The sequence below is a fragment of the Manis pentadactyla genome, chromosome X (assembly GCF_030020395.1).
Source record: "Manis pentadactyla isolate mManPen7 chromosome X, mManPen7.hap1, whole genome shotgun sequence".
Taxonomy (NCBI): Eukaryota; Metazoa; Chordata; class Mammalia; order Pholidota; family Manidae; genus Manis; species Manis pentadactyla.
Genome location: NC_080038.1, coordinates 56,044,342 through 56,062,762, shown reverse-complemented (window position 1 = coordinate 56,062,762; position 18,421 = coordinate 56,044,342). Strand labels below are relative to the sequence as shown.

The following is an 18,421-nucleotide window of genomic DNA, read 5'->3' as shown; positions in this document are numbered from 1 at the left end:
TCTCCCCACTTATCAACTTAGAGAATCATCACAAAAATTATTTTATGTTAATTTTCCATGTAGCAAATCTGAGGATCAGAGAGGTAGAGTGATTTACGTAGGATCACATGGCTAACAAGTGATAGAGCTGGTGATTTTCCTCTACTTACAGGTCTAATCATATGAAATTGCTGTTTTTGTTGGTCATAAATGGTCTAATATTGGCAATTTCATACCTAATAGAATGCAAACTCCATGAAGCCAGGGATATTTTTTCTGTTTTCTTCACTATTATATCTTTATAACCTTGACTATTGCTTGACCTATAGTGGGAGCTCAATACATATTTGTTGACTGAATGAATGAGAAGTTTGTTTTTAAAGTTTACATCCTTTTCCCTATGGTGATACTTCCCAAACTTCAGTTTAACATTTTTAACATAATAAGATTTTTTTAACATATTGAAAATTTTGTCATATCCACATACCTATGTATATTTGAAAATTATCTAATGGGTGCTGTTGCTGATCATACCTCAGTGGAATGTGTGCCACCCTTTGGACACTGCTACCCTTAACACCCTCCTGTTTATAGAGAGGAATAGGAGTTAATAAATGTAGCAAAACAAAAAAAGTAACAGAATAATTAAAAGGTCTTGGATGCAAACAGTCCTAAGGCAAACAGCAAATCTATTCAAGAAAAAATATGAAATTTTAGTAAGAAAGGTGAGAGTATGTGGTATGTAAACCATAACCATTACCTCCTTTCTCCCTCTCACCTCAGAGTCAGGGGCTCCCCATTCCACACTCCTGTAGCCACAAACAGAAGGCTCCCTCTCCCTCCAGCATCCAGTTGGAAGGCTTACTTCTCAACAGGAGCAGGATGCCAGCATTTCTCATCCTGCCCCAAGCTACCTGTTGCTGAGGCTGAGTACCAAGGTAAATGTGGTTAAGAGGGGGTTTTGCTCTTGTGACCCAGCTTACACTTATAGAATGGAGACTGTACCCTGGGCACAACATGTTGAGAAGACTGGGGCACTGGTCACCTTGCCTAAGCTCTTGAGGCTGTGGTTTCACACCAGGAGGGGCAAGTTGAGAGAACCATAGACTGCTGCCCTCCTTGAACCAAGTGCTTATCTCTTACAGTGGAGGTGTCACTCAGGCAGAAGCTTGCCACTGTCTCTATACCCGGTTTCATAATACTGCCTCAGAGATTGTGCCAGGGAGAGAAGCAGGACATGAACAGAGAGCCCCTAATAATCTCTTCCCAAGGGAAATAATATCATTTGCAGGGAAACATGGAGAAGTTCAAAACTGAGGGCACTTTCAAGAACAGTGTAGGTTATGGTGAAAGGCATTTATTTGTAGGACACCCAAGATATAGGCTAAACTGTAAGCCAGCTAGTTTACAGAAGGTAACTGGGAAATAAGACAGCTAGGAGGACCCTTTAGGGTCAGAACAAATATCAAACACTGATTTCAGAAACCATTTCTTTAAAAGATCTACAAATTGACTGGGTTAGTTTATAAAGCAATTTATGCCCCAGGGCATTATTAAAAACAATTCCGTAATCAGCCAGCTGTTAAACATATAAGCAATTCACTAAAATGTGGCACTTAAACTACACTCCTAAATAAATCATGGATCAAAGAAGAAATCAAAAGGGAAATCAGAAAATATTTTGAGATGAATGAAAGACATGACATGTCAAAACTTATGTGATGTAGTCCTAGATGGAAGTTTATAGTTCTAAAATACCTATATTAAGAAAGAAGAAAGATCTCATCAAATCAATAGCTTAACCTTCTAACTTAAGACACTATAAAAATAAGAACTGAACCTAAAGCAATCAATAGGAAGGAAGTAATAAATTAGAGTGGTAATTAATGATATATAAATAGGAAAACAATAGAGAAAAATCAATGAAAACAGAAGCTAATCCTTGAAAATATCAAGGAAATTGATAACCCTTAGGTAGAGTGACAAAAGTGAAAAGAGAGAAGACTCAAATTATTAGAATCAGAAATAAAAGAGGGGACATTGCTATCAGCCTTACAGAAATAAAAAAGATTATAAAATACTATGATGAACAATTATAAGCCAACAAATTAGGGATCTTAGATTAATTGGACAAATTCCTAAATAGACGTAAACTACTGGAACTTTGTAAAGGATAAATAGCCAATCTGACTAGACCTATAATAAATGAAGAGATTTAATTAATGATATAAAAACTACCCACAAAGAAATAACCAGACCCAGATGGCTTCAATGCTGAATTCTATCAAACATTTAAAGAAGAATTAATAACAATTATTTACAAACTTTTCTTCCAAAAAATATAAGAGGAGGGAACAATTCCCAACTCATTTTATGAGGCCAACATTAGTCTGATACAAAAACTAGACAAAGACATCAGAAGAAAAGGAAAAAGAACAGTAACTTTTATGAATATGGATGTAAAAATCCTCAACAAAATACTAGGAAACCAAATCCAGAATCGTATAGAAAGAATTATACACCATGACCAAGTGGGATTTATCTCAGGAATGCAAGGTTGGTTTAACATATGAAAATCAATTAATCTAATACATCATGTCAAAAGAATAAAAAAATTCTCATGATCTTCTCAGCAGATGCAGAAAAAGCAGTTGACAAACCCAGCACCTTTTCATGATAAAAATATTCAACAAACTAGGAATAAAAGGGAACTTCCTTAACCTGATACAGGGCACCTACGAAAAAAACCCACAGCTAACATCATACTTAATAAAGAAAGATGACTCACTTCTCGGCCTTTTGGCTAAGATCAAGTGTAGTATCTGTTCTTATCAGTTTAATATCTGATATGTTCTCTATCCGAGGACAATATATTAAATGAATTTTGGGAGCAGGAATTTGGACTAGGAACTTGCTCCGTCCAGTTCATGCATCAGCCTGGTATTGCAGTACTTCTAGGAATGGTGCACCCCTTCTTTCACAGTGGTCACAAAAGGGCTTATTGTCTTAATCCAACTTGGAGTTGAGGATATATCATATGAAGACAAAAGCATGAGGCAGAAAAATGAATCAAGCATAAAATTGAAAATATCAAAGTAAAGTAATGGAGATAAGCCCATGTGGTTTGGAGCAATCAAGGGGACCCTTGAACTTTATTTGAATTACCTGGAGGACTGATAATAGAAAAGAAGAGATGTAGTATCTCTCATCAAAGATAAACATCTTGAGACCACCTGAAAAGTCCACACTCCTAGCCCTTTTCTCACATTCCTGAAAAATCCCTAAAAGGGAGGAGCCCCCAGTCTTTCAGCATGCCTCTCTCTGAGGTCACCCACACTTTCTCTTTTTAAATAAAACTTAAACCTTTCAGTGTCTCTCTCTCAGGTTGCCTGCACTTTCTTTGTAACCTTAAATAAAACTTTCTCTCAACTTTTCAGGGAGCGCCTCCTCTCTGCGGTCACCCACACTTTCTCTCACTTTAAGTGGGTAACTTTAAATAAAACCTTTACTCTGCTTCATAAAGAAAGAAAAATAAAGATGCGATGCTTTCCCCTGAGATCAGGAAGAAGACACGGATGTCTGTTCTCACCACTTCTATTCAACATTGTACTGTAGGTTCTAATCAGGGAAATTAGGTAAGGGAATTAAATAAAAGTCATCCAGATTGGAAAGGAAAAAAGAAAACTCTCTCTTTTCACAAATGACATACTTTTATATATAGAAAATCGTAAGATATACACTAAAAAACTACTTAAGTGTAGCAAGGTTTCAGATACAAGATCAATATACAGAAATCAGTTGTAAAGTGAACTTAAAGTGAAATGAAGGAACAATTCCATTTACAATAGTGTCAGAAATTTACCTAAGGTTAAATTTAACAAAAGAGGTACAACACTTATATTCTGAAAATTACAAAACATTGTTGAAGGAAATTAAGGAAGACCCAACTAATTGGAAAAACATCCTATATTCATGGACAGGAAGTTTTAACACTGTTAAGATGAAGTATTCCCCAAGTTGATCTACAGACTCAATGCAATCACTATCAGAATCCTAGTTGATGTCCTTGTAGTGAGAATTAGGCAAGCTGATTTTAAAATTCATATGGAATTGCGAGGGACCCAGAATGGCCAAAACAATCTTGAAAAATAAAATGAAGTAGGAACATTCACAATTCCTGAATTCTAAATTTACTACAAAGCAGCATTAATCAAGAGAGTTGACACTGATACAAGGATGGACATATAGAACAATGGAATAGAAATGAGAGTCCAGAAATAAAACCATATGTCTATATTCAACTGATTTTCAACAAGGGTACCAGGATCATGCAATGGGGAAAGAATAGTCTTTTCAACAAATGGTGCTGGAACAACTGGATAAGCATATGCAAAAGACTGAAGGTTGACCCTTACTTCACATCATTTACAAAACTTAACTAAAAATGGATCAAAGAGCAAAATGTAGGAGATAAATTATTAAACTCTTAGAGGAAACATAGGAGCAAATATTCATGATCTTAGATTTGTTAAAAGATTTTAAGAGATGATGCCAAAAGTATGAGGAATAAAAGGAAGAATAGACAAACTGAGCTTCATAAAAATTAAAAACTCTTGTGCTTCAAGGGGCATTATCAAGAAAGTGAAAATACAATTCACAGAATAAGAGGAAGTATTTGTAAATCATATATCTGACAAGGGACTTATATCCAGAATATGTAAAGAAGTCTTACAATTCAAAAATAAAAAGTACTCAATAAAAAAAAAAGGCATCCAAGTTGGTAAGGAAGAAAGCTGTCACTGTTTGCAGGTGACATGATATTATATATAGCAAACCCTACAGAATTCACCAAAAAAATCAATTAGAACCAATAATTGGATTCAGCAATGTAACTTAATCATAAGATACATAATCAATATACAAAATATTTTGCATTCCCATATACTAACAATGAACAAGCAGAAAGAGAAATCAAGAAAACAATTGCGTCATAAACAAACAAACAAACAAAAAATAAACGTAACAAAGGAGGTGAAAGACCTATACCCTGAAAAATACAAGACACTCATGAGAGAAATTAAAGAAGACAACAATAAATGGAAATATATCCCATGCTCATGGATAGGAAGAATTAATATTGTCAAAATGGCCAACCAGCCCAAAGCAATGAACCAAAGCAAATAATTCTAAACTTTATGTGGAACTACGAAAGACCCCAAAATGCCAAAGCAATCTTGAGAAAGAAGAACAAAGCTGGGATTATTATGCTCCCTCATTTCAAGCAATACTACAAAGAAAGCCACAGTGATTAATACAGCATGGTACAGGCACAAGAACAGATACATGGATTAACAGAACTAAATAGAAAGTCCAGAAATAAACCCACTCATATGTCATCAATTAATCTATGACAAAGGAAGCAAGAATATACAATGGGAAAAAAGCAGTCTCTTCAATAAATGGTGTTGGAAAAACTGGACAGCTACGTGCAAAAGAGTGAACCTGAATTATTCCCGAACACCATACACAAAGGTAAACTCAAAATAGATTAAAGACGTTAATATAAGATGTGAAGCCATTAAACTCTTAGAAGAAAAGTGGGTATAAAGGGGATATACCTCAACATAATAAAGGCCATATATAACCAACATAGGCAAAAATTTCTTGAACATAAACATGAGTAATTTTTTTCTGGACACATCTCCCTGGACCAGGGATACAAAAGCTTAGTGGGACTACATCAAATTAAAAAGCTTCTGTATAACAAAAGACACCATCAATAAAACAAAAAGGCAACCTACAGTATGGGAAAATATATTCATAAATGTTATATACAACAAGGGGTTAACATCCAAAATATATAAAGAACTCATACAACTCAACAGCATAAAAACAAATACCCCAATTAAAAAATGGGCAGAGGCTTGTCTAGCTTGGATTAATACTTAGTCTATAGGCACAGACCTGATCATCTACATTTTCCCTCTTACAGCACTAAATTATGTTTTCTACCTTTATCTTGCATCTACCTACCACTTCAGCATTTTATTTAAAAAAAATAAGGGAGAAATGTGGGATTCACATATAAATCAAGTATAAAAATCAAATGAATAATCATATCTGACTTGATTGTTTATAGTTCATGATGCGTGATCAAAATCTAAAGTTTCTGTGATATGACTGCCCTTGCACTGTTCACCATGTAAGAACTTATTCACTATGTAAGAACTTGTTCACAATGTAAGAACTTGTTCATTATGCTTCAGAAGATTGGAGACTGTTGAGAATTAGGCTTGGGGTTGATGAATGATTGTGCATTGAGTCCCCTATACAGAATTTTCTTGTTGTTAACAACCATTTGATCAATAAATATGAGAGATGCCCTCTCAAAAAAAAAATGGGCAGAGAAACTGAATAGACCTTTCTCCCAAGAAGACATACAGCTGACCAATAGGCAAATGAAGATGCTACACATTGCTAATCATCAGAGAAATGCAAATCAAAATCACAATGAGGTAATTACCTCACACCTGTCAGAATGGCCACCATCCAAAAGACACGAAACAAGTATTGCTGAGGATGTGGAGAAAAGGGAATGCTCCTACACTGTTGGTGGGAATGTAAATTGGTGCAGCCACTATGGAAAGCAGCATGAAGGTTCCGCAAAAATCTAAAAATTGAAATACCATGTGACTCAGTAATTCCACTCTAGGAATTTACCCAAGGAAAACAAAATCTCTGACTCAGTGAGGTATGTGCACTTCTGTCTATTGCTGCTTTATTTACAACACCAAGATATGGAAGAAACGAAAGTATCCATCAATAGACAAATGGATAAAGAAGAAATGGTGCACATACACAATGGAATATTATTCATCCATAAAAAAGAAAGAAATCCTGCCCTTTGTGACAACATGGATGGACCTAGAGGGTATTATGCTCAGTGAAATAAACCAGGTGGAGAAAGATAAATACCATATGATTTCACTAATATGTGGAATCTGAAACAAAGCAAAACAAAATGAACGGAACAACAATAGACAGAGACACTGAGAAGTGACTGGTGTTGACTACGGGGAAAGACATAGGGTGGATGGGTGAAGGGGATAAAGAAGCACAAAATCTTTTTTTTTTTTTTGTAGATAATTATTTTTTATTGAAGGGTAGTTGACACACAGTATTACATTACATTAGTTTCAGGTGTACAACACAGTGATTCAAAATTTATATACATGATAATTCTACGTACCAGCTATCACCATACCAAGTTGTTACAATATTTTGACTATATTCCTTATGCTATACATTACATCCTGGTTACTTATTTATTTTACAATTGGAAGTGTGTACTTTTTTGTTGTTGTTGTTGTTGTTATGAGGGCATCTCTCATATTTATAGATCAAATGGTTGTTAACAACAATGAAATTCTGTATAGGGGAGTCAATGCTCAATGCACAATCATTAATCCACCCCAAGCCTAATTTTCGTCAGTCTCCAATCTTCTGAAGCATAATGAACAAGTTCTTACATGGAGAACAAATTCTTACATAGTGAATAAGTTACATGGTGAACAGTACAAGGGCAGTCATCCCAGAAACTTTCGGTTTTGCTCATGCATTATGAACTATAAACAGTTCAAATATGAATACTCATTTGATTTTTATACTTGATTTATATGTGGATACCACATTTCTCTCTTTATTATTATTATTTTTAATAAAATGCTGGAGTGGTAGGTAGATACAAGATAAAGGTAGAAAACATAGTTTAGTGTTGTAAGAGAGCAAATGTAGATGATCAGGTGTGTGCCTGTAGACTATGTGTTAATCCAAGCTAGACAAGGGCAATAAAACATCCACCTATGCAGAAGATTTCTCTCAGAACAGGGGGGGTGAGGTTCTAAGCCTCACCTCTGTTGATCCCCAATTTCTCAACTGATGGCCCCCCTGCAACTGTGCCTGTCTTAGGTTGTTCCTCCCTTGAGGAATCTTACCCGTATCTGGCTAACCAGTCATCTTCCGGGGCCATACAGGGAAGTGTAAAATTGGTAAGTGAGAGAGAAGCCTTATTGTTTGAAAAGGTTAGCTTTTCACTTCTTTGCATATTTATGCACTGTGGCTTCTATGCCCAGCATTTGTCTTGAGGTATCTTTACCACTTGGAGGAGTTATGATACTCGGTAAATTTGATATGAGGCACGAATTCTAATTAAGGGTTGTAGTTAGGAAGGAAGAAGAAAAGCTATAGAAGTAGCAGGCAGAAGAAAACATGGGAAGATTGATTATTTCTTTGACATAACTTCTTGTAGAGTAACATAAGCATGTATAGGTTTCAAACTACTAATTAAATTGCGCACACATATTAACATAATAGGAGTATAGTTACATAACCAAAGCATACCTGTAATTACCAGCCATCTCCAGTGAAACCGAGAAAACCAGTTAGGCACCTTAGGCATTTGTGAAAACTTATCTATGATATGGTGGATATTGTCCAACTGAGCTTGAACAGTGTGAGAGAAATCAGACAAATTAAAACAACCCATTCCTGGGGACTGTTTACATCCCATATGATCTTTTAACAGTAAATAGTCTGTAGTTGTAAGATTTTGGAGCGCTACAATTTGCACTTCTCCTAATTCTTGGTTGAGTTCAAAAGTATAGATCCAGTCAAATTTGTTGTTTTACTGTATGCACAGGCCAGCTTAGATATCTCCTTCCTCATTCCCATGGCAAGTCCAGGAACTGGTGGGATGAGTGCATCTACAGCTGTAGCAGTGCGTGGATCTTTGTTGGGGTTTTTTGAACGTCATCTTCTGGCATGAGTCTTCCAGAGAGTGCTGATGTTGGAAGTTCTTTTTCATATCATATCTTAGTTCATTTTTGGGGTAGCCCAATTAGGCTTTGATCCTCTGTATAAACACAAACAGACCCTTTGCCTACACTTTTATATGCCCTTTATACCCTTGCGTAGGACTCATTGGAGGTCTCCACACAGGAACTGCCTTTTTTTTTTTTGGTATCATTAATCTACACTTACATGACGAATGTTATGTTTACTAGGCTCTCCCCTATACCAGGTCCCCCCTATAAACCCCTTTACAGTCACTGTCCATCAGCATAGCAAATGTTGTAGAATCACTACTTGCCTTCTCTGTGTTGTACAGCCCTCCCCTTTCTCCCACCCCCCATGCACGCTAATCTTAATACCCCCGTTCTTCTCCCCTCCCTTATCCCTCCCTACCCACCCATCCTCCCCAGTCCCTTTCCCTTTGGTACCTGTTACTCCATTCTTGAGTTCTGTGATTCTGCTGCTGTTTTGTTCCTTCAGTTTTTCCTTTGTTCTTATATTCCACAGATGAGTGAAATCATTTGGTATTTCTCTTTATCCGCTTGGCTTGTTTCACTGAGCATAATACCCTCCAACTCCATCCATGTTGCTGAAAATGGTAGGATTTGCCCTTTTCTTATGGCTGAGTAGTATTCCATTATGTATATGTACCACATCTTCTTTATCCATTCATCTATCGATGGACATTTAGGTTGCTTCCAATTCTTGGCTATTGTAAATAGTGCTGTGATAAACACAGAGGTGCATTGGTCTTTCTCATACTTGATTTGCTGCATTCTTAGGGTAAATTCCTAGGAGTGCAATTCCTGGGTCAAATGGTAAGTCTGTTTTGAGCATTTTGATGTACCTCCATACTGCTTTCCACAATGGTTGAACTAATTTACATTCCCACCAGCAGTATAGGAGGGTTCCCCTTTCTCCACAGCCTCGCCAACATTTGTTGTTGTTTGTCTTTTGGATGGCAGCCATCCTTACTGGTGTGAGGTGATACCTCATTGTAGTTTTAATTTGCATTTCTCTGATAATTAGCGATGTGGAACATCTTTTCATGTGTCTTTTGCCCATCTGTATTTCTGTTTTGCAGAACTGTCTGTTCAGTTCCTCTGCCCATTTTATAATTGGGTTATTTGTTTTTTGTTTGTTGAGGCATGTGAGCTCTTTATATATTCTGGACGTCAAGCCTTTATCGGATGTGTCATTTTCAAATATATTCTCCCATACTGTAGGGATCCTTCTTGTTCTATTGATGGTGTCTTTTGCTGTACAGAAGCTTTTCAGCTTAATATAGTCCCACTTGTTCATTTTTGCTGTTGTTTTCCTTGCCCGGGGAGATATGTTCAAGAAGAGGTCACTCATGTTTAGGTCTAAGAGGTTTTTGCCTATGTTTTCTTCCAAGAGTTTAATGGTTTCATGACTTACATTCAGGTCTTTGATCCATTTTGAGTTTACTTTTGTATATGGGGTTAGACAATGGTCCAGTTTCATTCTCCTCCATTTAGCTGTCCACTTTTGCCAGCACCTTCTGTTGAAGAGACTGTCATTTCGCCATTGTATGTCCATGGCTCCTTTATCAAATATTAATTGACCATATATGTCTGGGTTAATGTCTGGATTCTCTAGTCTGTTCCATTGGTCTGTGGCTCTGTTCTTGTGCCAGTACCAAATTGTCTTGATTACTATGGCTTTATAGTAGAGCTTGAAGTTGGGGAGTGAGATCCCCCCTACTTTATTCTTCTTTCTCAGGATTGCTTTTGTTATTTGGGGTCTTTGATGTTTCCATATGAATTTTTGAATTATTTGTTCCAGTTCATTGAAGAATGTTGCTGGTAGTTTCATAGGGATTGCATCAAATCTGTATATTGCTTTGGGTAGGATGGCCATTTTGACGATAGTAATTCTTCCTAGCCACGAGCATGGGATGAGTTTCTATCTGTTAGTATCCCCTTTAATTTCTCTTAATAGTGACTTGTAGTTTTCAGAGTATAAGTCTTTCACTTCTTTGGTTAGGTTTATTCCTAGGTATTTTATTTTTTTTGATGCAATTGTGAATGGAGTTGTTTTCCTGATTTCTCTTTCTGTTGGTTCATTGTTAGTGTATAGGAAAGCCACAGATTTCTGTGTGTTGATTTTGGATCCTGCAACTTTGCTGTACTCCGATATCAGTTCTAGTAGTTTTGGAGTGGAGTCTTTAGGGTATTTTATGTACAGTATCATGTCATCTGCAAATAATGACAGTTTAACTTCTTCTTTACCAATCTGGATTCCATATATTTTTTTGTTTTGTCTGATTGCCATGGCTGGGACCTCCAGGACTATGTTAAATAACAGTGGGGAGAGTGGGCATCCCTGTCTAGTTCCCGATCTCAGAGGAAATGCTTTCAGCTTCTCGCTGTTCAGTATAATGTTGGCTGTGGGTTTATCATAGACGGCCTTTATTTTGTTGAGGTACTTGCCCTCTATTCCCATTTTGCTGAGAGTTTTTATCATGAATGGATGTTGAATTTTGTCAAATGCTTTTTCAGCATCTATGGAGATGATCATGTGGTTTTTGTCTTTCTTTTTGTGGATGTGGTGGATGATGTTGATGGACTTTCGAATGTTGTACCATCCTTGCATCCCTGGGATGAATCCCACTTGGTCATGGTTTATGATCCTTTTGATCTATTTTTGAATTCGGTTTGCTAAAATTTTGTTGAGTATTTTTGCATCTACGTTCATCAGGGATATTGGTCTGTAGTTTTCTTTTTTGGTGGGGTCTTTGCCTGGTTTTGGTATTAGGGTGATATTAGCTTCATAGAATGAGTTTGGGAGTATCCCCTCCTCCTCTATTTTTTGGAAAACTTTAAGGAGAATGGGTATTATGTCTTCCCTGTATGTCTGATAAAATTCCGAGGTAAATCCATCTGGCCCGGGGGTTTTGTTCTTTGGTAGTTTTTTGATTACCGCTTCAATTTCGTTGCTGGTAATTGGTCTGTTTAGATTTTCTGTTTCTTCGTGGGTCAATCTTGGAAGGTTGTATTTTTCTAGGAAGTTGTCCATTTCTCCTAGGTTTCCCAGCTTGTTAGCATATAGGTTTTCATAGTATTCTCCAATAATTCTTTGCATTTCCGTGGGGTCCGTCGTGATTTTTCCTTTCTCGTTTCTGATGCTGTTGATTTGTGTTGACTCTCTTTTCTTCTTAATAAATCTGGCTAGAGGCTTATCTATTTTGTTTATTTTCTTGAAGAACCAGCTCTTGGTTTCATTGATTCTTGCTATTGTTTTATTCTTCTCAATTTTATTTATTTCTTCTCTGATCTTTATTATGTCCCTCCGTCTGCTGACCTTAGGCCTCATTTGTTCTTCTTTTTCCAATTTCAATAATTGTGACATTAGACCATTCATTTGGGATTGTTCTTCCTTTTTAAAATATGCTTGGATTACTATATACTGTCCTCTTAAGACTGCTTTTGCTGTGTCCCACAGAAGTTGGGGCTTAGTGTTGTTGTTGTCATTTGTTTCCATATATTGCTGGATCTCCCTTTTGATTTCGTTATTGATCCTTTGATTATTTAGGAGCGTGTTGTTAAGCCTCCATGTGTTTGTGAGCCTCTTTGCTTTCTTTGTACAATTTATTTCTAGTTTTATGCCTTTGTTGTCTGAAAAGTTGGTTGTTAGGATTTCACTGTTTTGGAATTTACTGTGGCTCTTTTTGTGGCCTAGTATGTGGTCTATTCTGGAGAATGTTCCATGTGCACTTGAGAAAAATGTATATTCTGTTGCTTTTGGATGTAGAGTTCTATAGATATCTATTAGGTCCATCTGTTCTAGCGTGTTGTTCAGTGCCTCTGTGTCCTTCTTATTTTCTGCCCGGTGGATCTCTCCTTTCGGGTGAGTGGTGTGTTGAAGTCTCCGAGAATGAATGCATTGCAGTCCATTTCCCCCTTTAGTTCTGTTAGTATTTGTTTCACATATGCTGGTGCTCCTGTGTTGGGTGCATATTTATTTAAAATGGTTATATCCCCTTGTTGGACTGAGCCCTTTATCATTATGGAGTGTCCTTCTTTATCTCTTGTTACTTTCTTTGTTTTGAAGTCTATTTTGTCTGATATTAGTACTGCAACCCCTGCTTTCTTCTCGCTGTTGTTTGCTTGAAATATGTTTTTCCATCCCTTGACTTTTAGTCTGTACATGTCTTTGGGTTTGAGGTGAGTTTCTTGTAAGCAGCATATAGATGGGTCTTGCTTTTTTATCCATTCTATTACTCTGTGTCTTTTAATTGGTGCATTCAGTCCATTAACATTTAGGGTGACTATTGAAAGATATGTACTTATTGCCATTGCAGGCTTTAAATTCGTGGTTACGAAAGGTTCAAGGTTAGCCTCTTTAGTATCTTACTGCCTAACTTAGCTCGCTTATTGAGCTGTTATATACACTGTCTGGAGATTCTTTTCTTCTCTCCCTTCTTATTCCTCCTCCTCGATTCTTCATATGTTGGGTGTTTTGTGCTGTGCTCTTTCTAGGAGTGCTCCCATCTAGAGCAGTCCCTGTAAGATGTCCTGTAGAGGTGGTTTGTGGAAAGCAAATTCCCTCAGGTTTTGTTTGTCTGGGAATTGTTTAATCCCACCATCATATTTGGATGATAGTCGTGCTGGATACAGTATCCTTGGTTCAAGGCCCTTCTGTTTTATTGCATTTAATATATCATGCCATTCTCTTCTGGCCTGTAGGGTTTCTGTCGAGAAGTCTGATGTTAGCCTGATGGGTTTTCCTTTATAGGTGACCTTTTTCTGTCTAGCTGCCTTTAAAAGTCTTTCCTTGTCCTTGATCTTTGCCATTTTAATTATTATGTGTCTTGGTGTTGTCCTCCTTGGATCCTTTCTGTTGGGAGTTCTGTGTATTTCTGTGGTGTGTTCAATTATTTCCTCCCCCAGATTGGGGATGTTTTCAGCAATTATTTCTTCCAAGATACTTTCCATCCCTTTTCCTCTCTCTTTTTCTGATACCCCTATAATACGGATATTGTTCCTTTTGGATTGGTCACACAGTTCTTTTTACATTGTTTCATTCCTGTAGATCCTTTTATCTCTCTCTGTGTCAGCTTCTATGCGTTCCTGTTCTCTGGTTTCAATTCCATCAATGGCCTCTTCATCCTATCCATTCTGCTTATAAACCCTTCCAGAGTTTGTTTCATTTCTGTAATCTCCTTTCTTGCATCTGTGATCTCCCTCTGGACTTCATCCCATATCTCTTGTGTATTTCTCTGAATCTCTGTCAGCATGTTTATGATTCTTATTTTGAATTCTTTGTCAGGAAGACTGGTTAGGTCTGTCTCCTTCTCTGTTGTTGTCTCTATGATCTTTGTCGGCCTGTAGTTTTGCCTTTTCATGGTGATAGTAATAGTTTGCAGAGCTGGGACGAATGACGGCTGAAAGACCTTCCCTTCTTGTTGGTTTGTGGCCCTCCTCTCCTGGGAGAACAGCGACCTCTAGTGGCTTGTGCTGGATAGCTGCATGCAGACAGGGCTTCTACTTCCTGCCCGGGTGCTATGGAGTTTATCTCCACTTTTGCTGTGGGCGTGGCGTGTCTCGGGCTACTGCTCCAAAATGGTGGAGTCGCTTTGGAGGGGGAGTGGCCTGGAGGCTATTTATCTCCGTAAGGGGCCTCCGAGCTTCCTGCAGCCCAGGGGATTAGCGTACCCAGTGATCCCCAGATTCTCTACCTCTGGATTAAGTGTCCCACCCTGGCCCTTTAAGACTTCCAAAAAGCACCCTCAAAACAAAACAAGGACCACAAAATAAAGAAGAAAATTTTTTAATTAAAAAAATAAATAAATAAATATAAAAATAAAAAATGGCCGCTTGTTTTTCTTTATTATCTGGCGCCAGCCTCAGGCATCTGCTCACTGGTCTTGCTGCCCTGTTTCTCTAGTATTGGGGTCCCTATCCCTTTAAGACTTCCAAAAAGCGCTCGTCAAAACAAAACAGAAAAAAAAAAATGGCCGCTCGCTTTTCTTATGTCCTCCAGCGCCAGGCCTCCGGTACACGCTCACTGTTCTTGCTGCCCTGTTTCCCTAGTATCCAGGGCCCCCCATGCACGCACTGTGTCTGCGCTCTGGCCCGGATGGCTTTGGCTTGGTGTTCAGCAGTCCTGGGCTCCTTCTCCCTCCTGCTCTGCCTACTCTTCTCCTGCCGGGAGCTGGGGGGAGGGGTGCTCTGGTCCCGCGGGGCCAGGGCTTGTATCTTACCCCCTTTACGAGGCAGTGGGTTCTCGCAGGTGTGGATGTGGTCTGGATTTTGTTCTGTGTCCACTGGTCTTTATTCTAAGAAGAGTTGTCTTTGTTATATTTTCATAGATATATGTGGTTTTGGGAGGAGATTTCCGCTGCTCTACTCACGCCGCCATCTTGGGTCCAATCACAAAATATTAATCATAATATAAATTAGTCATTGGGTTGAAAGCACAGCATGGAGAATATGGTCAGTAGTTGTGCAACATTTTTCTATGTCAACAGATCATAACTACACTAGTGGGAGTGAGCATTTAATAAGGTAGATATTTTGAATCACTATGTTGTATACTTGAAATCAATATAATATTATATATAAAAATAAATGAAATAAAAAGGTTATGGAGAAAAGGAAGAATGAGATAGGACTTCACACTCATTAGGATGGCTAGAATCAACAAGTGTTGTCACAGATGTGGAGAAATCAGAACCCTCACACACTGCTGGCAGGCTCTTTTGAAAAACAGACTGAGAGATCCTCAAACAATTAAGTATATAGTTACCATTTGACCCAATTCCATTCCTAGGCATATACCCAAGAGAAATGAAAATAGATGTCCACACAAAAATTCATATATGAATTCTTATAGCAGCACTATTTATGATAGCTAAAAGGTGGAAACATCCCAAATGCCCATCAATTAATAAATAGATAAATAAAATGTGGCATATAATGGAATATTACTCAGCCATAGAAATTAATGAAGTACAGATACTTGCTACAACATGGACAAACCTTGAAAACATTATAGTAAATGAAAATAGCCAGCTACAAGTCTATATATTGTATGACTCTATTCACGTGAGATGTCTAAAACAGGGGAAATAGAGACAGAAATAGATAAGTGATTGCTTACAGATGAGGAATGGATTGAGGAAGAGTTTAATGAGATGATAAATATTAATGTATGGGGTTTCTTTTCAGGGTGATGAAAATGTTCTAAAATTGACTATGATGATGGTTGCCCATATTTGGGAATATTGTAGAAAAACACATCTGAATTTTTTTTTCGATTTTGGATTGCTCATCTTGAATGAATTGTATGGTATGTAAATTATATCTCAATAAAACTATTTTAAAAAGTAATTTTAAAAGAACCAAATAGAAACTCTCAATATAGCTATTAAAGAAAAAGTCTAGGATAAACTAAACCTGGTCTACAGTGAAATGCAAGTGCACCCAGCCCAGACCTCTCCTGGCAGCTTTTTCTGGCTCACCTTTTAATTATGGTTTAGGTTATGAGCATTGGGAAGGAATCAGAGGAAAATACTGGAAAGGTTTGTAATGCTCATTGATTGCTTGACTGTCTGCTATATAAATGGGTTAAAGATGGCCCTGTATATTGGCCCTATGATGTTTACTTCTTCACAGAGGGCTGAGACTGCTCAAGAGTCTGCTACCATTAAACTCAAGTTTTTGTGCATCCAATTGTTTTAAATATAGCTCAAATAAGCATATTTTAGGCCATTTGAAGCCTGCCTGCTTTGCATACCCTGTGAAACTGCATTTGACTTCTGCTAGTTATATAAGATCTCAAGTCAGTGCTGCCCTTCAGAATTCTCTGACCCAGAGACTCAATATCCTGCTGCTGAGGACATGACCTAGACAGTCAGTCCCCTCTCTGATATCCCTCTCCTTTGGGAGTCCCCTTGCCCTCCTCCCCTTCTGTGTGGGGGCCCCTCACCATTGACTCTGGAATGTCTCATGCTGTGAAGGACTTCCTTTAGCATTCAGCTTACAGCCCCACAAATAAACCCCATTGTGTGCTACTGCACACACATTTTTTTCTTGATCAGCCCTAAAATCCCTTGAACCTGATATGCTATCCATCCAGATCAACTTGCCAGTAGACTCACAATTGGAAGTATGCTTTGATCCCACATGCTGACCCAGCTGGCTCCCTCTTACCAAAGAACTATCAGCTCAAATATCACCTCCTTAGAGAGGCCTCCCATGACCCTTTAGCACTCTCATCCCCAGAGGGTCACAGAGACACTTACCTTTAACTGAAATGGTCTTGTTACTTATTTCCCTCTTTTGTATCTGTCTCTCCACTGGGGTATCAGCTCCATGAAGGTAGGGACTTTGTCATGTTCACTGCTCTAGCAACTAGCATAGTACCTGACACATTGTAAGTGTCCAATAAAAATATTTTTAGTGAATTAAAGAGTGAATAGAATTTAAAATTTTGTGGGGTTCAGCTAAAGCAGTATTAGCAGGGAAATTTTTAGCACTAAATGCCTATATTATAGAACAAGAAAGGTCTTTATCAATGACCTTACCTTCCACTGTAAGAAACTAGAAAAAGAAGAGCAAATTAAATCCAAAATAAGCAGAAGAAAGGAAATAATAAGGACCAGAGTAGAGATCAAAAAAATAGAAAATCATTGAAAACAAAAGCTGCTTTTTTATTATAAGGTCAATAATATTTTGATCACTCAGTTCCAATGTGTGTGTGTGCGGGGTTGCCCCACATATCTAAGCAATTCTGCAACACCAGCTGGGTGTGCTACAGTTCAACTCAATTCTGACAGTATCTACCTAGAGATAGCATCAGATCTCACAGGTTAAAAGCTCATTCCCATAAGAATGCTCCTCCCCCAACTTCAGACATCACTTGCTAGCCCAGGTTCTCACCTGTGCTTCCAAATGACCATTTATAGATTGGAGGTGCCAACAACGACCCCCTGTTTGGATTCTATTAATTTGCAAGAGCAGATCACAGAATTCAGAAACATTTTCCTTGCTGGATGATTGATTTATAAAAGGATATAACTCAGGAATAGCCAGATGGAACAGATACATTAGAGCAAGATATGGGGATAGAATTTGGAGTTTCCATGCCCTTTCCAAGCATGCCAGTCTCTCCAAATCTCCACATGTTCACCAATGCAGAAGCTCTCTGAACCCAGTCCTTTTGGGTTTTTATGGAGGCTATATTATATACACATGATTGATTCAATCACTGGACGTTGGCAATTGATTCACCCTCCAGCCCTTTTACCTCCCAGAAATCAGAGGAGTGGGACGGAAAGTTCCAATTCTCTAATTGCATGGTTGGTTTTCTTGCAACCAGAGCCCATCCTTAGGTGAATTCCAAAAGTCACCTCATTAACCTAACAAAATACCCCTTTATTGTTCTCATTATTAAGGAAATTCCAAGGATTTTAGGAGTCCTTTGCCAGGAACCAAATATATATTTCTTATAAATCACAGTAGCACAATGAATAACATTCAATAACTCTTAGCCATAGTGGCCAGGGGAAAAAAAGAAGCAAATTACCAATATCAGAAATGAGAGAGCTAACATCACTACAGAAGCT

General features: G+C 37.8%; 1 protein-coding gene and 1 non-coding gene across 2 annotated transcripts in view; both read left to right on the top strand.

The window, feature by feature from the left end:
* ARHGEF9 (Cdc42 guanine nucleotide exchange factor 9) overlaps nucleotides 1-18,421 on the top strand; it is a 426,451-nt gene that overhangs the window by 45,230 nt on the left and 362,800 nt on the right. The window lies entirely within an intron of this gene.
* LOC130682060 (U2 spliceosomal RNA) lies at nucleotides 2,763-2,953 on the top strand. The gene has a single exon (XR_008995382.1). It is a non-coding gene; the product is annotated as a U2 spliceosomal RNA (small nuclear RNA).